The sequence below is a fragment of the Cryptomeria japonica genome, chromosome 5, assembly GCF_030272615.1.
Source record: "Cryptomeria japonica chromosome 5, Sugi_1.0, whole genome shotgun sequence".
In the NCBI taxonomy this organism is placed as follows: domain Eukaryota; kingdom Viridiplantae; phylum Streptophyta; class Pinopsida; order Cupressales; family Cupressaceae; genus Cryptomeria; species Cryptomeria japonica.
Window position 1 is genome coordinate 653,712,907 of NC_081409.1, and position 23,636 is coordinate 653,736,542.

Here is a 23,636-nt window from a genome sequence, read left to right on the forward strand (position 1 = left end):
GCCACATGGCCTTCACACCTAAAAAAATCCCTTCCTACGTGATTGTTTGTATTGTACAAACAACTGACGTAGTTGTACAAAATTCACTAACATGGCATATGGGTGTGCTGATGTGGTAGGTGAAAAGGCTTCCACAAGGTATATGGATCTCTGATTGGGCATTGTACAAACTTTACACATGGCAAGTATAGATGATGATGTGTTAGCCACATTTCATTGACTGTGCTGCTAACTGTGCTAGTTGCACGGTGATGTGGCACTAATTGGGCACCCACTTGGCTGTACAACTATTGACGTGGCTACTAAATTAGATCATCTATACAATCACTTTGCAGATGCTTTGGCACCGATTGGGTGGATGTTTGTGTGAAGCCACTAAATCAAATATCGACACATGTCATAGTTTGGGTGGATTGAGAAGTGTTGCATGGTGGTAGGTGGCACAACATGTTAGTTAGATGAGAGGGGGGGTGAATCAGATAAAATTACAATACAAAATATTCTTCAAATTCAACCTCGGTAGAACTTACTTGATATGTAACTACAACTGAAAATCATTAAAACTCATAAACTGATAAACTTGAAACATCAAAACACATTTAATAATAGATTTAACGTGGAAACCCAAATAGGGAAAAACCACTGTGGGACTTCGGACCCACTATGAAAATATACTCTTCTAGAGTATGCTCAGTTAAAAGCCAATCCTGTTAAAGATTATATAAACACATTGCTAGATGTGACCTGGTCAAGGGATTTCCCTCAGATCTATCAAATTCTTGCACTTTGTTAGAAGTGACCTTATCAAATGATTTCAAACACTCATTCAGAATGTTACCTTGCTAAAGGATTTACAAATAAGACTGTTAGGTCCACTCGATTAAGAGATTTCCTGTCACTTACAAAAATAAATAACAGTAATAAAATATATTTGCAGCTTCACATCTGAAATGTTAAAGCAGACTCTATGTGCTCAAAATAATCTTGTCATAAGACTTATCTTCCTCCTTACTGGGCTCTTCAATCTGTTCTTCAATCAGATCTTCAATCTTCTATACTCGGTAATCACCTCTGCAGTATCACTGCTCTTCTATTTGCCCACATACATTGTTTATCAACTTTTCCTTATTTATAAGCAATTCCTAACTACTTAAGCTCCTTAATCACATTTCCCATGATTAATCTTAGCCATTAGATTTTCAAACTTGACTAGGTTCATTGAATCCTTTGAAGTGAAAAAAATAGTTTATCTTGCCTTGAAACTTGTATTCCTTCCTTGGTACTTATGCTTGGTTATGACCGTTCAATCTGCGTTGTAGATCTAACTCTTGAATTTTCATTGCTATTGAGACTTAACAAACTTCTTGCATGACATTCCAATCTTCTATAGATCTCCAGCTCATTGGCATCCTTCATTTAATAATGTATTTATTCATCCAATGCATTTTGTTACTGCTTTGTTGACGCTTGGTTAATTTTGAACTTTACTCGGTAGACATTCTGTATTTGTCTCGGTTACTGTCTCAGTAGCATTGCTTGCTGATGACACTTGGTGACTCCTTTCTTCTTTAACCGACATCAATAACCTTGGTGTTTACCGACTAGCTCCTTGCTCAGTAAAATAGAACAGTATCAAACCTTTACTCATTCTGTTGCATGAAATTGTTTCTCCTTCTTATTCAGTCTTTGAATACACATATATAGGTATCAAAACAATCAAAATAAAATAATCTCATCACTTTCTAATTTGGTAATAGTTTCCCATTGAATAACTTATTACTCCCCTTCATTTCCACATTCTTTCTGTGTCACTTACCGACATCTTTATACTCATCAAAACATACTCTTTAAGATATGGCAACATCATACTGAATCATAAAATCAATTTCTTGGCATCAATGACAAAATAATATCATTAAGATAGTAATCAACCTTATCAATTATATCATCAATCTCCAACAACCTTCTCAATATCCTCATACCAACAAACTTATTGTAATGCCAACAATCTCTGCTTTTGGCATTGATGGTAATACCAACTTGATTTATTCCAATTGATTCGAACTTCTATTAATCTTCTCCTGTTATCTTCTCCCCTTATCATTAGTCTTCTCCTCCTTTGACAACAATGCCACAAGTAAAATTGATCCATGATTACTTCCCCTGTGAAGTAATTTCCTTTTTGTTTAAAACATATACAAATGTATCATCTTAGTCTCGGTCGGGGCATCTTGTCTTCATTCACTATTCCCTGCACAACTTTAGACAACATCCTAAAGTGTGTAAATCAACATCAACTCACAAATAGTATTCTGTAGAGTCATAGAATTGATGCTTTCACTGAACTCTGTCAGTGATTAATAGATAGGGGTAGGACCCCTAACTTACTTCTGAGATACTCAAAAATGTCCCTTGGCAGTGGCTTTGTGAAGATGTCTACTATTTGTTCCTTTGTGCTAACATATTCTAGCACAACTTTCTTTTCTTGAAATTCTTCTCTTAGATAATGATACTTTATAGAGATATGCTTTGTCTTAGAGTGCATTACCGAATTCTTTGAAATATTAAAAGCACTTGTATTATCACAAAATATAGTTACTGGCTTGGTAACTGTCTCATTCATACCTTCCAACAATTGTTTGATCCATGCTATATTGGTACAATTCAATGTTGCAGTGACATATTCAGCTTCAGTTGTTGACTGTGAAATGCATCCTTGTTTCTTGCTAAGCCAACTCACTAGTCTCTCTCCCATAAAGAAAGCTCCACCGCTTGTGCTTTTCCTGTCATCAATATTTCCTACCCAATCAGCATCAGTATAGAATTTTAAGTCAAAATCATTCCTCTTTTTATATAGTAAACCATAATCTTCAGTGCCTCTCAAGTATCTGAAAAATGCTCTTGATTGTTGTCATATGGGTTTCTTTGGGATCTCCAGAAAATCTTGCAGTTATACCTACTGCATGTGCTATATCAGGCCTACTATGAACTACATATTGCAACTTTCCAATCATAGATCGATAAAGCATCTCATCAACAGATGCAGAGTCATCATTCTTTGATAGTTTACAATTAGTAGTCATAGGAGTACTTACAGGTTTAGAATCCTCCATTCCAAATTTCTTCAAGATTTCCTTTATATACTTGGATTGAGTAATGAAAATCCCATTTTTCATTTGTAGTATTTGTAAACCTATAAAATACTTTATTTCACCAATTAATGACATCTCAAATTATTTGCACATTTCATTTCCAAAGTTCTTTCATAAAGAATGATTTCCACAAAAAATAATGTCATCAACAAATATGACTGAAATTAGTATTCCATTATCCTCATCATTCTTCATATACATGTTGCTTTTTTCACTAGTCCTTATAAATCCAATCTTTTTTAAGAGTGCAACCTTTCATACCATGCTCTAGGTGCATTCTTTAGGCCATATAAAGCTTTGTTCAACTTACATACCTGATCTTTATTCTTCTCTTCAATAAATCCTTCAGGCTGTTCAATATAGACTTCTTCTTCTAGTATACCATTCAAAAATGCAAATTTAACATCCATTTGATATACCTTGAAAGTTTTGTAAGCAGCATGTGCCAACAATTTTCTCACTCCCTCAAGTCTTGCCATAGGTGCAAAAGTCTCACCATAGTCTATTCCTTCTTCTTGAGCATAACCTTTGCAAACTAGCCTTACTTTATTCCGAATGACCTCACCTTTTTCATTTAGCTTATTTCTGAAAATCCACTTTGTACCGATTACATTTTTCTCTTTTGGTCTTGGGACTAGTGTCCATGTTTCATTTTTCCTGATTTGTTCAATCTCTTCTGTCATAGCATTCACCCAATCTTCATTGCTTAATGCCTCTTTTACTATCCTTGGTTCAAACTCGGATATCAAACATGTGTTCTGTCTCAGTTGGTTTCTTGTCATTACTGGAGCATCCTTATCTCCTATAATCTGACTTGATCCATGATTTCTTCTAACATACTTTGCTAATATAGGCTCGGTAGGATCTGTATGATCTTCTTCATCACTCGGTAACTGAGTATTTTCTTCATCAACTTTCTCGATAGGACTTCTCGGTTGTACATATACAAACTCTTCATAATCCTCTAGTTCTTTGGAATTTCCTTCATCATTCCTTTTTGCAAATTCATCAATTTTCACATTTGCACTTTCCACAATTTTGTTAGATGATTTGATCAGACATTTAAATGCTTTACTTCTAGAAGAATAACCAAGAAATGTTCCTTCCTCACTTTTCTGATCAAATTTTCCATTTTTGTCATCTTTGTGAACATAACATCTACTTCCAAATATTTTAAAATAACTTACTTTGGTTTCTTGTCATACCAGATTTCATACGGTGTCTTCATAGTTCCTTTCTTTAGTTGTACTCGGTTCAGGGTGTAAACTGCAATGCTTATTGCTTCTCTCCAAAATATTTGAGGTACTCTCTTTTCTATCATCAAGGTTCTAGCACAATCTACAATTGATCTATTTCTTCTTTTAGCTATTCCATTTTGTTGTGGTGTTCTCGGTGCAGACACATGTCTCGTTATACCATGATCATTGCAAAATAAGTTAAATTCATCTGAAATGAACTCTCCTCATCTATCATATCTTAGACATTTCAACTGTCTTCCTATTTCATTTTCAATTCTTGCCTTATACCATTTGAACATTTGAAAGGCTTCTGATTTCTCTTTTAAAAACATAACTGACATTATCCTTGAGTAATCATCCACAAATAATATGAAGTATTTATCACCATAATAACTTTGAACTTTCATAGGACCACAAAGATCAATGTGTGCAAGATCTAAAATTCCTTTAGAAGTGTAAGACTTACTTGTAAAGCTTGAATTTGTCATCTTACCCATCTAGAATCCTCGGCATATTGCATTCTCAGGTTTTTCCAAGCTCGGTAGACCTCTTACTCGGTGCTTCTTACTTATTTTGATCAGGTTATCAAAATTTACATGACAAAACCTTTTATACCATAACCAGGTATCTTCTATTTTTGCATACAGACAATTGTTCCGAGTTGAGTCAAGATGAAATGTATTACCTCTTGTTTGAGTCTCGGTAGTAGCCAACTTTCCATGTTTGTCATGAACTTTGACAATTCCTTTCTGAAATTCTATTCGGTATCCTGTATTTTTTAGCTATGCTACACTCAACAAATTGTATTTCAGACCTTCAACCCAATATACATCATCACGTTTAGCATTTTCAAGAAGTGTGATAGAACCTTTACCTTTCATAGGACATGGTGCATCATTACCGAATCTTACATAACCTCCATCATAATCTTCTAATTTAATAAACTTGTGTTTATCATCTGTCATGTGATGTGAGCATCCACTATCTATGATCCAAGAATCATTATTATTAATGTGTGATATTAAGGCTTTTTCTTCATACCTTTCTTCATCTGATCCATCTTTGATAGCTACATATACAACTTCCTCTGTCTCAGTCCCATCAAATTTTTCATCATTGGATTCCCCATCAACTACTAGGCATGTCTTTCTATCTCTCCTTCTGAAGTCTCGGTGCCCTCTGTATTGGTTGTCTTTATGTCTATCATCTCAGAATTCTCTCTTTTCACTAGATTCTTTATTAGGATAGTTAGAAGCCATATGTCCAATTTTATCATAGTTAAAACATTTTAAAAGTAACTTTCCTTTATACTTACCTTTGCCTCTCAGTAACCTTCTGGCCAATAATGCTTCAAAATTTTATTGCTTTCTGATTTCCTCATATAGTTTGTGTACTTCTTCCATGTTTTTGCAAAATCTCTCACTTGCTCCACTATGATTTCCTTCAGCATACTTATACATTCTATCATTATAATCATTAGATTCACCAAGATGAAAAGAACTGAATGCAAAATCAACTTTGTTTACTGAAGACCCACTATTATCAAAATTACTCAACTCAAAAGCATGTAGCTTACCGATAGTAGCATCTAAAGAGACCGACATGTTTGGTACAGACCTTAATTCATTAATTGCAGAGACTCGAATGGCAGAAGCAGGTAGAAGTGTTCTCAACAACTTACTTGTTACATCCTTTTCTTCAATAGTTCTTCCTGCTCCTTTGATTTGATTGACAGTTTCCTTTAACCTTGTACTATATTGGATTATGTTCTTACCTTCATTCATTCTCATGGATTCAATTTGACCTCTTATATTATCTACTTTTTCTCTTTGAACATGTTCATCACCACAATACACAGATACAAGCTTATTCCACATAGCTTTGGCATCATTACAACCTTCTAGATCATTAAACTCTGAGTTGGTCAATGCTGATGTTATTTCAATCATTGCTTGAATATGTTCTTGATTTGCCTTTATCTCTTCCATTGTCATTGGGTAGGTGCTAGGTGCAGTGTAATCATTCTCTAGATAATATGTTGCATATTCTCCAATTCCTGATAAGTGCAGCTTCATCCTTTTCTGCCATGTGGAGAAACTTGACTTGTTCAACTTTGGTGCATCCTTTTTATACATCTTTAGATCTTGCCTCAAGTTCCTTTAAAATTTTCTTTCGGAGTTCTAGCTCTAATACCAATTGTTAGTTAGATGAGAGGGGGGGGGGTAAATCAGATAAAATTACAATACAAAATATTCTTCAGATTCAACCTCGATAGAACTTACATGATATGAAACTATGAATGAAAATCATCCAAACTCATAAACTAATAAAATTGAAACATCAAAACTCATTTAACACTAGATTTAATGTGGAAACCCAAATAGGGAAAAACCATTGTGAGATTTTGGACCCACTAAGAAAATATACTCTTCTAGAGTATGCTCAGTTAAAATCCAATCTTGTTAAAGATTACATAAACACATTGATAGATGTGACCCGGTCAAGGGATTTCCCTCAGATCTATCAGAATCTTGCACTTTGTTAGAAGTGACCTTGTCAAAGGATTTTAAACACTCATTCAGAATGTTACCTTGCTAGAGGATTTACAAATAAGATTGTTAGGTCCACTCGGTTAAGACATTTCCTGTCACTTACAAAAATAAATAACAGTAATAAAATATATCTGCAACTTCACATCTAAAATGTTAAAGCAGACTTTATGTGCTCAAAATAATCTTGTCATAATACTTATCTTCCTCCTTGATGGGCTCTTCAATCTTCTATACTTGGTAATCACCTCTGCAGTATCACTACTCTTCTATTTGCCCGCATACATTGTTTATCAACTTTTCCTTATTTATAAGCAATTCCTAACCGCTTAATCTCCTTAATCACATTTCCCATGATTAATCTTAGTCATTAGATCTTCAAAATTGACTAGGTTCATTAAATCCTTTGAAATGAAAAAAATGTTTTATCTTGCCTTGAAACTTGTATTCCTTCCTTGGTACTTGTGCTCGGTTATGACCATTCAATCTATGTTGTAGATCTAACTCTTGAATTTTTATTACCATTGATCCTTAAAAAACATCTTTCACGACATACCAATATTCTATAGATCTCCAACTCATTGGCATCCTTCATTTAATAATGTATTTATTCATCCTATGCATTCTGTTACTACTCAGTTGATGCTCGGTTAATTCTGAACTTTACTCGGTACACATTAAGTATTTGTCTTAGTTACTGTCTCGGTAGAATTGTTTGTTGATGACACTCGGTGAATCCTTTCTTCTTAACCAACATCGATAACCTTGGTGTTTACCGACTAGCTCCTTGCTCGGTAAAATAGAACAGTATCAAACCTTTACTCATTCTGTTCCATGAAATCTTTTCTCCTTCTTATTCAGTCTTCGAATACAGATATATAGGTATCAAAACAATCAAAATAACATAATCACATCACTATCTAATTCAGTAATAGTTTCCCATTGAATAACTTATTACTCCCCTTCATTTCCATATTCTTTTTGTGTCACTTACCGACATCTTTATACTCATCAAAACATACTCTTTAAGATATGGCAACATCATACTGAATCAGAAAATCAATTGCTTGATATCAATGACAAAATAATATCATTAAGACAGTAATCAACCTTTATCAATTATATCATCAATCTCCAACAACCTTCTCAATATCCTCATACCAACAAATTATTATAATGCCAACAGAACATTGTGCAATAGATGGTTGTTGCATGGTGGCCAATATTGGGCGGTCCCTGTGGTGGAGAAAGTTGATGGTGGGTGGAAAATAACTAGGAGCTACAGGGACTAGGTGGCGAGAGGAGTGCACGTTTGTGGGTGACAAGCATGTTGGCAATGACAACTATCAAAAGACATGCAGGGGGTGGCAGAAAAGTGGTATGACCCCTTGCAAAACTTACTATGGGGCAGGGTCGAAATCTACGGACCCCCAAAACTTTTGTTTTTCTTTTAAACTTTTCAAATAGAAAAAATAAACCGCAAGGTAAATAGTTAAAAACTGAATCAATTAGCAAAATATATTTTAATTATTTATTTTTGAAAAAAAATGGTACCTTCGAGTAGGTATGGCTATATGGCCCACCTGCCATTTTTTTTTTTTGCCTTGAAAACAACTTTTTCCCAATATAGGAAAATTTGTAGTCAAAATTTATAGAAATAGCTTCCCAGGCACAATAGTAAGCTTAGATTTAGTGTACGATGCTCCAAAATATTGTTGCTCCTCAGATCTAAAAAAATGGGAATTTATAAATGTACCAAGGTCTCCAAAATGACTATGCAATTGCACCCCGATGGCTTTGATACCATGTAATAATTTTCCTATAGCAACCCAAGATCTAGAGGGCAATGAATAGCACAAAAGCAAGAGAGGACAAGATTTACAATGACAAACTGTATTCTCATCAAGAAGACAAAATCAATCGACTATACAATGTACATGAGCCTACTTATAAAGGCAATGCCATAGGGAAATGAGAGAACACAATCATGACATGTGGCCCAATGAATGACAAGGGTAGGTATGGGTAGGTGGGAGAAATAATAAATATTTTCACTAAAGATGGATCACCCACTAAAAGTGGAATTATCATTCCACTATAAGTGGATATGAAAATGTGATAATAAGATAACACCACCAAAGGTGGGATTTCTCCTAGAATCATATTCCCTAACTATGAAATTCTCTAAGTGTCTCATATGAAAACTACAATGAAATGCATTATCCTAAGTCAACTGAGGTAAAGTGTAATTACATGAGACATAAATTACACCAACACATATATATGTATTTATATGACAATCTATATCTTTATATGTATGTATGTACATATATACATATATGTATATGTACATACATATATATGTATATAGATCATATGTATATATATTATATGTATATCTATCTATATGCATGTATATATATGTATGTATATGTATATATATGTATATAGAAAAGATATGTAGAAAACATGTAGAAGATAAGAGAGAAGAGGTAAGAAAATAGATACATCATAGAAGAGGAGAATACAAGGAGTCAGAACTAGGGAGAAGAGAAGGGGGCACAATTTGAAAATATTCCTCAATGAAATACTGATTGATCTATAGTAAAAAATAAATAAGAAGAATAATTGTTTTCATCATGTTACTTTTGTTGATGAGAGGAGGTGAGACCTATGAGGCTGGATTTTTGTGGGTGTTGTAGAGGGGGATGCAAAGGGAGATGAAGAGGATAGTATGGGTTTTATTTTCTTGTGCCCTGGTTTGGTGTGGATGGTTTCTTGGAGGTTTTGTGTGCCTTGGGTGGCTACAATAGTGGGGAAGTCTATGCCAGGGACTCTACTTTTGCTTCTATTGGTTTCATGGGCTCTTCTCCTATTCTCTTCTTGGAGAGTGAGTTTGTGGATTTGCATAGTGGTTGTTGGATGTCTATAGCCATTGGAGTGAAGGCTTGTACTTTGCTTGGTCTACACTTTTCTTTGGATATTACATAGGGGTTTCTAGCCTAGTGGGGGTTTTGATTTCTTTTTGTAGGTTCTAAGTTTGATTAAGGATGCGAGTGCCTTTGGGTTCTTGGATTTGGTCTTTATCATGGCATTTTTTCTTTCTCAATATTCATTTGCTTGATTCCTACTTTTTGGGCTCCTCCAATGGCTTTGGAGGAGTTGTTTGTGTGATCTCTTTTGGAGTTAGAGGCTCTCAGAGGTTGTTCTTTGATGATCTTGTTTGTGTGGTCTCTTTTTGAGTTGGAGGCTCTCAGAGGTTCTTTGGTGGCCAACAATGCTTCCCAATGGTTCGGTGTGGATGGGTTCAAAGTTGTAGCCAACAATGTTTTTCTGGTTTCTTTTTGTGCTAATATTTGCCCTATTTTATCTTGTCACCATCTCTTATGAAGATTGTGTTCTTTCTCCAATGTTCCTAGTTAGGTGGATGGTTTGGTGAGATATGTTATTTCTAGGCCTATTGAGGTAGCCTTTGTTGTAGAATTTTTAGGTATCTCTTCTTTGGCAAAGTTTTTGGTGGCTAGTGATTCCTCTTGTTTTTTTCTTCGAAGTTGTAGTGGTTCTATTGGAAGGAGCCTATTTAGGTTTCCTTTTTTTCTAGTGCTACTCTTATTTTTGCATGGGCAGGCCCTTGTGAGTCTAGTCTTTACTTTTGTTCGCCGTTTATTGGTGTTGGAGGGTTTTTTTTTTGTTTGGTGTTTTAAATTGTTGGGTGAAGGGTATTGGTCTCTTGGCTTCTCCTTGTCTTATGTTAGTTGGTTCATTTCTCTTATTTTTCAAGGGCATGTTCTCATGATGTGTTTTTGGTTAGGTATTTTTGGTGTGCTAGTGTTGTCTTGCCTATTTTGGGCTCTTTTTTACCTTTTTGGCTCCTTTCTTATTGTTTCTCCTATTGAGTTGGAGGGGTTGGTGATGGAGTGTGGTTATTTTTGGCTTCTCTCTACTCTTTTTCTACCTAACCTTCCTATTGAGGTATATTTTTCTTCTATGGAGGTGGATACTTGGTTTGTAGGAAATTACGTGAGTGCTCTAAGGGGGCCTTGGTTGCCCTTGTTTATGAATACACTCTTCTTTCCTATTGAGGTGTATGTTGACTGTGTTTCCTAATTGTGGTTCTTGCACAAAGGACTTTGAAGATGATTTTATTCACACAAACATGCTTCATAAGGTTAATGGAGCCTTTTGAGAATCTTCTTTGGTTGCTAGGGGCTTTCCTATCTTTGTTCCAATGAGTGTTGCTTTTAACTTGTTGATTATGGGTTACATTAATTTTCACTTATTTAAGCTTGTTGTAAGATTATGGGAGCTTTCTCAAAACCCATGATCATGGTTCATATGATCTAAGTTATTTGGTGAATTTGACCTTTTTCTTGGGTAGATAGTTTATAATGTTGTTTTTGTCTTATTTGTTGTTGTTGGGCTGCTATTTATCTTTGTAAATCTATTGGTAGTGCTCTATTTGTGGGTTCTATATCCCCTCTAAATCTTCTTATAAAGGGTTTCAGGTTTCTTAATAACTTATTCTATATGGGGTTCATGGTCCCCTTAATACCTATTTTACCCAATCAAAAACTTAGATAAGAGAAAAAAGGTAATCTATGTAGAAATGTGAAAGTGGATGCAACATATGAGAAAGAATCAATAATTTTGAAATAGAATGGAAGAGTAGAAGTAAAGGTACAATAGTAGGGAGATAATATAGAAACAACATTAAAAAAATGAAATAATGTATTGCATTTTGTAGATGGGTGCAAAGGAAGAAATGAAGAATTGAATTAAAAACTAGTTTCTTATTGTTGTAAATATGAAATAACTAATACGATTATATTCTTTCCTTGTTCTATTTGTGTCTAAATTTAATGTTTTAGAAATAATTTGAATTGAAAATCATGGTAGATGGTTGATTAATAGTTTAGTAAAAACCATCAAATCTTATAGAGGAGCACAATGAGTCCCTTAATCGATCCTCAAGGTGATCCATGATAATATACACCTTATTTAATAGGTATAATTTATTATTTTTAATGATGAACTTATAAGTTTTAGGGGTTGTTTTTATTTAGAGGATAGTGGATTTTGGATGCAAACCACATAGGAGGTCAAATCCCATTAGTTGTGAGGGAGTCCATATTAGAAAGAAATGACATCCAATGGTTTTTAGAGTCCTGTAAAAGGAAAAAATAGTGGGTAAGGGCTAATACACAAGAGATGGAGTTTATTTTGGTGGAATGTTCTCTCCTAATGGCAGATTATCTTCCATTAGATTTTTATTATCTATTAACATAATTTGTGATTTTAAAATTTATAAAATAGATGCTATAACTACTTTATATTAGATAGGGATCTTGAGTAAAAAAACATATATGTAACACGTAGAAGGGATTGAGGTCAAATAGAAATAAAATCTAGCTTGTAAAGTAAATAGTTCATTCACATGGTTTAAAACAATCACCTCAATGTTGTATCAAATATTTATGCATTTTCTCTGAACTTGAGTATTTTATAAGTGAGATGGACCATTATATTTATATAAAATATATTGATAATTATATTTTAATTATCTTGTAAATGGATGAGACATTTGTTGGTAGTGACTAGGGAGTAAAAAAGTTCACTTTGGGAATAAAAGAAAATAAAATTTAACTAGGCTCACAAAAATATTTTTCTTAGTTAGAGTAAGTATGTTGACACCATTTTATAGTTATTTATTATGCATTATTATGAACTAATGTATATTCTTTTACCTCTTGGCACTAAGCTTTCACTGGATATGTATCTTAAATTGGATGATTATGTAAATGATATGGATTTTTCCCCTTATTCAAGTGTTATTGGTAGCTTGATTTATGAAATGGTTTATAAAAGACATGATATTGTACAAGAAATGAGAGTTCTTAGTAAGTTTACCTTTAATCTTGGTAGAGAGCATTGCAATTGAGGTATTTAGGAATTTGAAATATAATTATATATATATATTTATTTGTCAGTGTGGTTCTAATAATGTAGGATTTTTTTTAATAAATTTAAGGATTTATTAGCACACATTGCATAGGTGACTTGGATTTTGGAGGTCAACTAGTGGCTATGTGTTTTCTCTATTTCGTTTTTCTATTATTTTGGCGAGTAAGAGGAATTCAATGGTTTTCTTTTATTAGCAATATAGAGATTATTACTATTACACATTCCTACTATAAATAAATATGCTTATGTAGATTATCTTCTAAAGTTGGGTTTTGAAGTGTAGTTTGAATAAAATGTGACAATTAGAGTGCTATCTATTTCACTAGGAATCCCATGTACCATGACTGAACCAAGAAACCTGATGTGATGTATAACTTATGTATGAGATTATGAAAAATGGTAAGATCATGTTATCAAAATTTATCACTTGAGAAAATGTTATAGATTCACTTATGAAACTAGTGAGCATGAATAAGCTCTCTTAGTGTAGGTAAGCCATGGACCTTGGATCCTTACTTGGTTTAGTTATGATTTTTGCTATGTTGTTGTCATATATAATATCAAGTGGTAGATTAAACTAGGATAATGTGATTCTATTGTATAATGTTTTATCTCCAATTCACTTCGAATGAGAATTTGGGTGCTCATGTAGATCAAATAAACTATAGTTTAAATTATTATTCTTCCTATAAAATTAGATTATAAGTTGTAATTTTTTTTAGGGAGGAAGATGAAGTATGTTATTTAAGTTATAAATTGGTTCTAGAGTTCATTACACAACTTTGTCATTCCTAGATAATATTAGTGGGAGTGAATCATGTTTCTTTTGGTATCCTACATGCTTTAGATGATAATAATTAGTATGAAAATTTAGCTTATCTCTTTTAAATAAAATATGACCTTTTGTGGAAATATTAAGAAAAAATTTCTTTCCATTTACATAAAATTGTATGTGCCATTATCATTTTTTCTACACCGTGAGAATAATGTATTGACATATATGTCCACCAAATCTTTTCTCCTTTAAAAATATTTTTCATATTAATGTATGCACTCAATCTAAGGAGGTCATATTGGATAAGATATATTATAAAAGTGTAAATGAGTTCATATATGCATAGATTGTGGAAATTACTTCAGTTCCAAATTTTTGAAATATTTATTATTTTAATTTATAACATTTGCATGATTTCAATTTTATGTAGATTGAGGGGGAACATTGGTTTCAATTTAAAGACAAAATTATGTAATATATTCTCATTTTCTTACACATATTTACCATTTCCAACTCTTTCATGCAACCTTATACAAAATGTTACCTTTTTCTTAGCATGTTTACATGTACTCATGGGATCTACTTGATCACATCTTCATGAGTTTAATTCTTAAACTTATACCTCATATTCCTTTACATTTTGTACACAATTGATTTAACTCTTATTAAAATACAAATATTAATGATTAAGATTTTTATTTTACAATTAGCTTTCAACAACTAATACTGATGGTATGTGTTTATATGGGTCTATCAAAAGCATGATGAACCATACAAATATATTTCCTCTAAAGATTTCCCTGCTCATTTTATTTACTATCTTTGTCACTCTAGCATTCATGAATAATGTAGCTCACATGCATGCTAAAGTGGGGACAAGATGAAGAGGAGAAGAGTTTACCTTCTTATTTTTCTCTCTTGATCTTGTTATAATACATCATGATGCTTAGTTTTTTCTATCTTAACTCATAAGTTGACAATAATCTTACACTTACAACTCTAAGTATAATTCTTCTTGCCTTAATTATAGACTAGTAAAAAATTATTATAGTTTTCCCTCTCTTAGACTAAACCTCTCTTGCGTAGTCATCTCGTGAATGTATCAATGCATGTTGCCTCATCCAAAAAATTTAAAATCTATTTTCAACTCCCTAAGTTAAAATCCTATAAAATGGTTGTCATTTATTGGAATGAATGCCTAAATTTATTTAATTGGGAACTCGACATAAACTCGAAATCTTATATAGAAGGTCAAGTCTTTGGTAATTAGGAGGGATAGATCCTATTAGAATTGGAAATCTCAATGAAAAGAATCAATAAGATAAAATATTGTGTAGAGTCATCAAGTTTCCATCAGTATTCAAAGATATCTAACATAGGTAGTGTGCTTCTATGTCTTGCATATTTTGAATCCTTTTACTTACAAATGTGTGTTTGACCACTTGTCAATAAATCTATTTTTTCCTCCATAAATAGCATGTCGAGAAGGTGTTGTTTCAGCACTCCATTTATCCAAGACATGGGTCCATACACAATGAAACAAATAATTTTAGGCATCATAATCTGCATAAGACATAAATATGTAAAAACATAACATGTTTATGTTGGGAAGATAGGATTATAAACACAAATTCCTCTCAAATAAGTACACTATGCATCCATCATTTCATTATTAATTTTTTTTATATCTCATCAACCACAACATATTTATGGGTAAAAAATAAAATATCAAATTATATAAAAGTAATTTATAATTCTTCATCTTATCATTTCTATTTATCATTCTTAATTGTTTTTTCTTATACAATAAATATTAAATTACTTGTAGAGTATGTTTTCTTATACACACAATCATTTTTCATATATATATATATATATATATCAAATAGAAGATTTTATATTATTCACAAATTCCTTTTGTTATTCTATATGGAAACACAAGCTTATGCTGATATATTTTTTGTTAAAAGCTAAAGACTGAAGGCTAGATCCATTCTATGAAGTTGTTTAGAGTACAATCTCGACCTCATCCCTTATATCATAATTGCTAAAATTTTAAACTTCCCAAAGATATAATCAAAGACCTTCACTAATTGTACTGAACTAATTAAAATATAACCCTTCAATTTTTTTTAATATTAAAATACAATGTAAAATCACTAAATATATCTATTTCCTAGAAATTGTTCTTTCTATTTAGTTCGTCGTTAGTGTTTTAAATAAAGAAAGCCTAAATAGCTACCAACCTAAATATGAAGCTCAAACGTCACAACGTCACAAATATAATAAATAAAAATTTGTTAGTCAAAACAGGTTACATGTGAAGCGTAGAGTTCTATAATCTTTGTTCATTGCCACCGTTGAACTCCTTTTCTTTGGCTGGTGTTCGAATACTATTACACTCAATCTGCGTAAGAATAGAGTAAGGCCAGATCTAATAAAATGACTGATCCATCCAACGAGAAAAACATAGCCAAGTTAAGTGATGAAGAAAATACTGAGCAAGGAAAAGACAAACGAAGGAGGGAAAGAAGCGAGGAAGGGAAAGTTGAAACATCAAAGAGAAGAAAGAAGGATGAAACTCCTGAGAAGCCGCCAGAAAAGGCCAGACAGCTCTCAGAAGAAAAGAACAAAACCTCCAAAGCCATAGTTGTTTGTGGGTCAAGTATTGATGAGCCTGCAAGCACTGTGAAGTACATGGAATGTCAGAATAATCATGGTGTCCACCTTGGCCAGAATAATATCGTAGATGGATGTGGAGAGTTCAAGCCTAGCCAAGCTGATGAAATGAAATGCAAAGCCTGTAATTGTCACCGCAGTTTCCATAATATGGTTCATTTGGATGAGCCTAGAAGCAATGTGACGTACATGGAATGTAAGAGGAATCATGGTGTCTACCTCTGTCGGAATAATATCGTAGATGGATGTGCAGAGTTTACTCCCAGTCAAGCTGATGGAATGAAATGCGAGGGCTGTAATTGTCACCGTAGTTTCCACAAAATGGTTGATTTAAATGAGCCTAGAAACACTGTGATTTATACGGAATGTCAGAAGAATCAAGGTGTCTATCTCTGTCGGAATAATATTGTAGATGGATGTGCAGAGTTTACTCCCAGTCAAGCTGATGAAAGGAAATGCGAGGGCTGTAATTGTCACCGTAGTTTCCATAAAATCGTTGAATATGATGAGCCTAGAAACACTGCGAATTACACCGAATGTCTGAAGAATTATGGTGTTCACCTCTGTCGGAATAATATCGTAGATGGATGTGCAGAGTTTGCTCGCAGCCAAGCTGATGAAATGAAATGCGAGGGCTGTAATTGTCACCGTAGTTTCCACAAATTGGTTGGTTTGGATGAGCGTATAAACACTATGAATTACACGGAATGTCAGAAGAATCATGGTGTCTACCTCTGTCGGAATGATATCGTAGATGGATGTGGAGAGTTTACTCGCAGCCATGCTGATGAAATGAAATGCGAGGCCTGTAATTGTCACCGTAGTTTCCACAAAATGGTAGACTATGTAGATATTATAGAAGGCCAACGATAATGCTGGATAGCCATTATCCCATTATTTAAATTAAAATGGTAGAATAAAGTTTTGATTTCTAGATTTATAAGTGTTAAATATTCAGAATTGATTGACATTTTCTAATCTTAATATGTTGCTTAGTTTGTACAGTTTAAAACTAGAGATATTTATCAACTTAAGAATGCATTCATTTGACTTAAAGGTATATTTCTATATTCAAGTGTCTCCTATCAATGGCTACTAAAGAATTTATCACACTTTAATTTTGTGAGTACTTTAAAAGAGACATTTAACAACCTCTTGCAGCTTCATTTATAAAGAGACATTTTCTACACTTCTACTCATTAGACATATATAACTCCTCAAGCACAATGTTTTTTACTTTGGTGGAAATTTAAATGAACCTTTTTCTTTTGTTTAAGACAAGTGAGTTGCAGTCCTTTATCTAGCTCTCAATGCTGCAATATAAATACATACAGTTGAAAAACACTCCAAATAATCAATAGATAACAATATTTTCCTACAATCCAACTTTAAAAGATGTAGAGAATGGTATGCTCCTATTACATAAAGATACTTCAAAATAAGACACAATGAAACACTTTATAAACCACCATTTCAAAAAAATCACTTGGCACTGAAATAAATTGTACTAGTGGAAAAAGAATAACAAAAGGCTTTCTCTTTTAGTATACAAGAACACATTTAGCCAAAAACATTGAAATATCTCTTCTCTACCTTCTGGAAGACAATCTAACAAGACAATAGGAAAAACACAAAAACAAAGGTTGCCTCCATCCTTAATGGCATCATGAGATCTTAAGGGTCCTATCACTTTTAGAATAAGTGATAGGTAGAAGGAGTGGATGATGAATTCAAAATTCCTCTATAATTGGTTCTTTCGGGCTCATTTTCTCTGATTTTTCATAGTTTAGAGAGGAGAACTCTTGAGTCTCTTTACAAATGGAGACTTTGCAATTGAAATTGTCTAATAATTAGAATTTGTTGATTCAGGGCTTGTAGTTGGTCAAAAATAAAAGGCCAGTTATGATCTTCCTTTTTCATGATTCATCACAATACTCAAGAGAAAGATCGAATATTTTCTCACTTTGAAGCTACTCAACCTAGGTTTGGGTTTGCTCAATGATATGTTGAAATATGAATCTAATAGTGACATGGTTGGAATCTAGCTATTAGCACTGTTTATGAATGATCCTTGGGAATTCTTTGAGGCCTAAGGATTAGTGGTTGAAGATTCATTAGATGTTTATATAGAGCTAACAAAAATCTCTTTTGAACTCAAGTGATAGGAGGATTTTAACAAGCCTATTAAAAAGTATGATCTATCAACGCTAATCACAAGAGTTGTTTGAGTGTATCTCGTAAAGCTAGAATGGAGCATGGAAAAAATAAAGGCCTATTAGAAATATAGGCAAGAGATCTATGAAATGGAGAAAAAAAAAAAAAAATCCTCACCAATGAGCAATGGGAAGTACATTGAGATGAAGTACATCAGCCACTTCCTTCTCCCTATGATTTAAGTAGAATCCATAAGGAATTGTACAAAGAAGAACAATAAAAAATAGAAGAATAAAAAGATATTTTAAAGGAAGGTAGAATTGAAGAGGTTTATGAAATCTCTCAACCTTGAAATTGGTCGTCGCTATAATATCCCATAATGAAACAAGGAGAACAACTTACATCTTAATCACCAGGTGTGTATAAATCTTCCTTATAGCTTCTATCTTTGAACCTAAAAGGAACAAAAGAGTGTTTATTAAAAGCTTCAAAGTAGGGAAAATAGGAAGAAGTGGCTCCTATAATAGTGAAATTTGTGCAGTCTTTGCAACCAACAACACAATAGTTAAGTATCCATCCCACTCTTTTCTCTACTCTATCTTCCATTTTTGCTCAATTCTTTTGACCCGTATCATCACTTTATCCAATTTTTTCCTCTAAGATTTCCACTTGTCCAACTTCTTTCTATTCTCTACTTCTTGCATAGTTGCCTACTCAACCTCATTGTAATCTTCTTGTTTTCTTACAATCTATTATGATTCTCCTGATGAAAATGTACACAAGAATAGAATTGTCTTATTCTTAGCAACAAGTGACCTTTTCTTATGGTATTATAAAAGGTTTTTCTTTCTTCTCACAACTCATTCAATCTCCTACAAGTTTAATCAATAAATTGAGATAACAAAGAGAGGTAGCAAATCTCGCTTGGAGAAACAAACATAGAAAAAAGGTAGGTCTCCTAACAAAAATCCAATGCAGTCCATGTTGCACATGTGACTCTATAAATCTTTTTGATCATGAAACATAGCTTGGGTTGGGCCTTAGGATGAGGTCAAGCTAATGTAGGAGACCTAAATGTCTATTACCACATAATTTTTTGAAATGAGTAGAGCCTCAAAAAGGAAGACTAGGAGTTGGTACATGCCAAGGGGATGATTGATTGATTGATAATTGACATTAATGCTCAAGATTCAGGGATTATTTTATTGATGGTAGATGTCTAATTGAAAGTAACCAAAGAAATGTTATAGGTGGAAAAAAGTTAGAGGATAAAGTTATATAAAGAGTTAGCCGATGTTTAGGCCCTAGCCTACTCACTAAAATAGGAGAAGACCACCATAGAGAGGTGCTTCAAAGAAAGAATGGAGTAGATCACCCAAGTTCATCAAATTTTTTTATTCTATTTCACCACAGATTTAAATATAGTTGAAGGCCCAAGTCAAAGATAACAGATACACAATTAAAAGAAAAATTGTATTATAGCTCACAAGCTTCTAATATTCTCCTCATGATTAAAGAGTTGTATGTTTCTTTTGGGATTCCATCAAAGAGGCGACTTTACATTTGAATCCTACACTCAAATTCTTTTTTTATTCTTAGTCATTAATTGTAGAAGTAAGCACTACTATGGAGAAAACTCTTTGTTTTTTGTGCCAAAAGTTGTAGAATAGAAATTGCTTGTACAAAAACTATGTATTTCCTTTGAGGAGACTCTTCAAGTAGTGGGCCTAGAGAATACAAGACAAATGAATGTGCAAGAAAATAAAATTTTGAGTTGTAATAAGGTTCTATTAAAATGTAAGGAAAATTTAAATGCCTTAGAGAAAGTTGTAAAAGAAATAAAGGGGCACATTGAACAATTGGTCCTATTAGGAATCCCCTCCTCATTTCTCACTGATAATACAATTTTCATTGAGATTTAGATTCAAGATTTGTTGGAGAATAAAAAAAAGTACCAAACTTCTTTCTATAATTTGAGTCAAGCACCAAAAGTATTAGAGGTAGAGGAGATTCTTCAGTTACTCACTCAGCTTGATTTACAAATGTAGTATTCGATTAAAAGTTGGCACATTTTTTATTTTATGAGATTATTGATTTAAATAGTCTTTAAGACTATGATGAAGAAGGCACAACCTTATAAAGTGGAGTGGGAATCTATGTAGCTATAATTATAATTTTGGCATTTTATGTCCTCAAACTAGAGAATTTGTGTTGTATCCATAGGAAAATATTCCCTTAGAATCACTAGAACTATAGAGAGGAGATCTACATTTTAATTTGATGCACTTGAGGAATCAATAGAAATAATAATTATATTTACTATTTTGGGTAATGCAGGCTTGATTCTAAATGCAACCTCAATGAAGAACACATATTTAATTAAACTAAGTGTTTGTTTCTTTTACAATAGAATGGGACGAGTCACCCCTTGGCACATATTCTCTATCCAAATAATTATTGGTAGTATTATGTGTTGTGTTATTGGACCATGAAACGTTGTGGTATGAAAGCATAAGCTCCACAAAAGTAAAAGAGTTGCAATTACTTTTCTAACAACATTGCAATATATGGAGCCATGCATTGAATTCAATTGCAAAGTTTTGAAGGTTCAAAAAGACATGCACATATAAAATATATGCCATTGGAAATGGGTACGCAATAATTTAGTGAGTAGGTCCATAGAAAGAGACATAAAAAAGAGCCACATGTCAATAGTGAACTACTTTTAGAGGGTAGGAATTTCTAACAGCTAAATAAGTTGTCTCTATTTGAATATTTTCTTCAATTATCAACTAATTCATGTCAAAATTAAGGAAAATAATATAAAACTATCATGATGATAAATGTTGGATGATTTATTATTCTTATGTGAATGCAATGAGGACATCCAGTTAACTCTTTCTTGTACCCAAGATCACCCCTTCTGATAAATATACAAGTAATAAATGTAATTGGGTTAGTATTATTTTAAATACTATGAAGCATTGATTCTAGTGAGCCTTAGTGGGTGCTTCTCACAAAATAATTTGTATATTGTGCTCTTTTCCAATATGGACTTATGGTATGTTGTTATCCTTTCAAGAGTGAAGAGTTTGTGGCATACCACACTCATCACTTTTGTTGTCATTTTTTCTCTTCTATGATAGATTCAAATTCTATAATTCTTGACATTAATACATCAATCAAAGCTCTTTAACTATTCAATCTGCTCTTTTTAAGATTCTAAGAGTGTCATTGTTATTCTAAATTGCACTATGATTTCATAAAAAGGGTAATAACACTTTAATTTATGGTGTGCATTCCTTAAGAGTTAGGTAGTTATTTAATTTTATTTCAGAATTATTTCTCCCTTTCCCAAAGACCCATTAAATAGAAGAAGATATGTATTCTATAATGCATGGAGGTTGTTTTATGAATCACAATCCCACATTTACAAACCTTCCCATTATTACCCCTTAAGTGAAAATTTGAGCATAAACATAACTCACTCTTCTTTTTTTAAGCTAAGTTACTAAGTAAATATTTTACCATGTTAAGGAGCCTAAAGAGTGTGCAATTTTCATCTTTGAGTGACATTAGCTAATTCTATGAAAATTTAGAACAAGTTGGAGGTCAAGCCCAAATCAAGAACAAATAAGAGGAGATGCTAGTCTCAAGAACAGTTGGAACCCTTAAGTAAGTTTTGAGCTCCCCCAAAATCATTGATTATTGACATCAATGAAGACTTAAGGAAGATAACAAAAGTTTTAAGAGTTCAAAATGGTCCAAAAAGTTTTGACAAAGGTTTGAGTTCAATCAAAGCTTGAACAAGTTCCAAAAACATATGAGACTCCCAACAAGTTCTAACTTAGGATACATTTTCACACAATTTTGCAAAGAGAAATGAGAATTAACTTGTAATGAATCTTGACATCTTGACAATTATCAAGATGATAGGAAATTTTGAAACCTTGACAAGAATGCACAAAGATGCTATCAAACTTGACATTGAATAATTAATAACAAAGGTTGAGTTTGACAAGGGTTAAAAGCTCAATTAGGTTGAAATTGATGTTTCCTAAAGAGTGCTAGTTATTACCAAAAAAAGTCACTTGACATAGGAAGATTTGGAGCCATATTGATAAATGCAAGGGTAGTGAATGTTAGAGGCTATTTAAATGTTAAATGTAGTGAATATTGATTATGATTCAGAGATCAACATGTTTCTTGGCATGCCCAATCATTTTTTGCATGATATAAAGATAAATCTAGGTTGATTTGCAAATGGATCTTTTTGGAGGCTTAAGAAGAGGTTGTTGGAAGAGTCACACCATATAAAAAAAGTGAAATTGTCATAGGAGTGGTAAAAGGTATAAGGAAAGATAATACCCATGGATAGAGGGTCAGGTTTGTAATCTATACCAATTATAAATTTTTTAAGCATGAAAATAAAAAACATTTATAATGTTTATGTGAGGGTTTTCTTTCTTTTTTTGGCTTCTTTTTCATGTGAGATTAGCATGCATGTCATAAGTTATATGATTGGGCTGTCTAGTAAGACCCATTGACCACAAATGCATCATTTCCTATATATACTTTATCATTAAATTACTATAACTCATCCCTGACAAATCAAATTCTAAAAGAAGTTTTCTGAAAAGTGAATTTATCTAACACAAATTTCATAACCTTGTCAAGAGGTTTAAAATGATGATTTCTATTGGTACACTTGGATCATTATATCATTAAGGAAAATCGAAATTGAGAATCTTGTAGTTCAATCTAGTATAATCCAATATTTTAATGACATGTCAAAGTTACCATTGTCGAATTTTTTAATTTCGATTTTAGATGTGCTTGTCATTTTATATTACTAAAATCATAAATCTTTCACTTTAATAAGGGATGGTAATATCTTATCAGCCGACAATAACTTTATAGAGAAATAATTGATGTACATATAGTTCTAAGAAAATTAAGTAGAATAATGATAATAAACACAAGATGTAGCCTGAAAATTTCTTGACTAGTAGGAGGTCATGATGTGTTGAGTAATAAAAATGACAAAAATACTAAATGAAATGAAAACTTTAATCATTTGGATTTAGATTCAGATTTAGATTTGAATGCAAAGAGTGCAAAAGTTTTT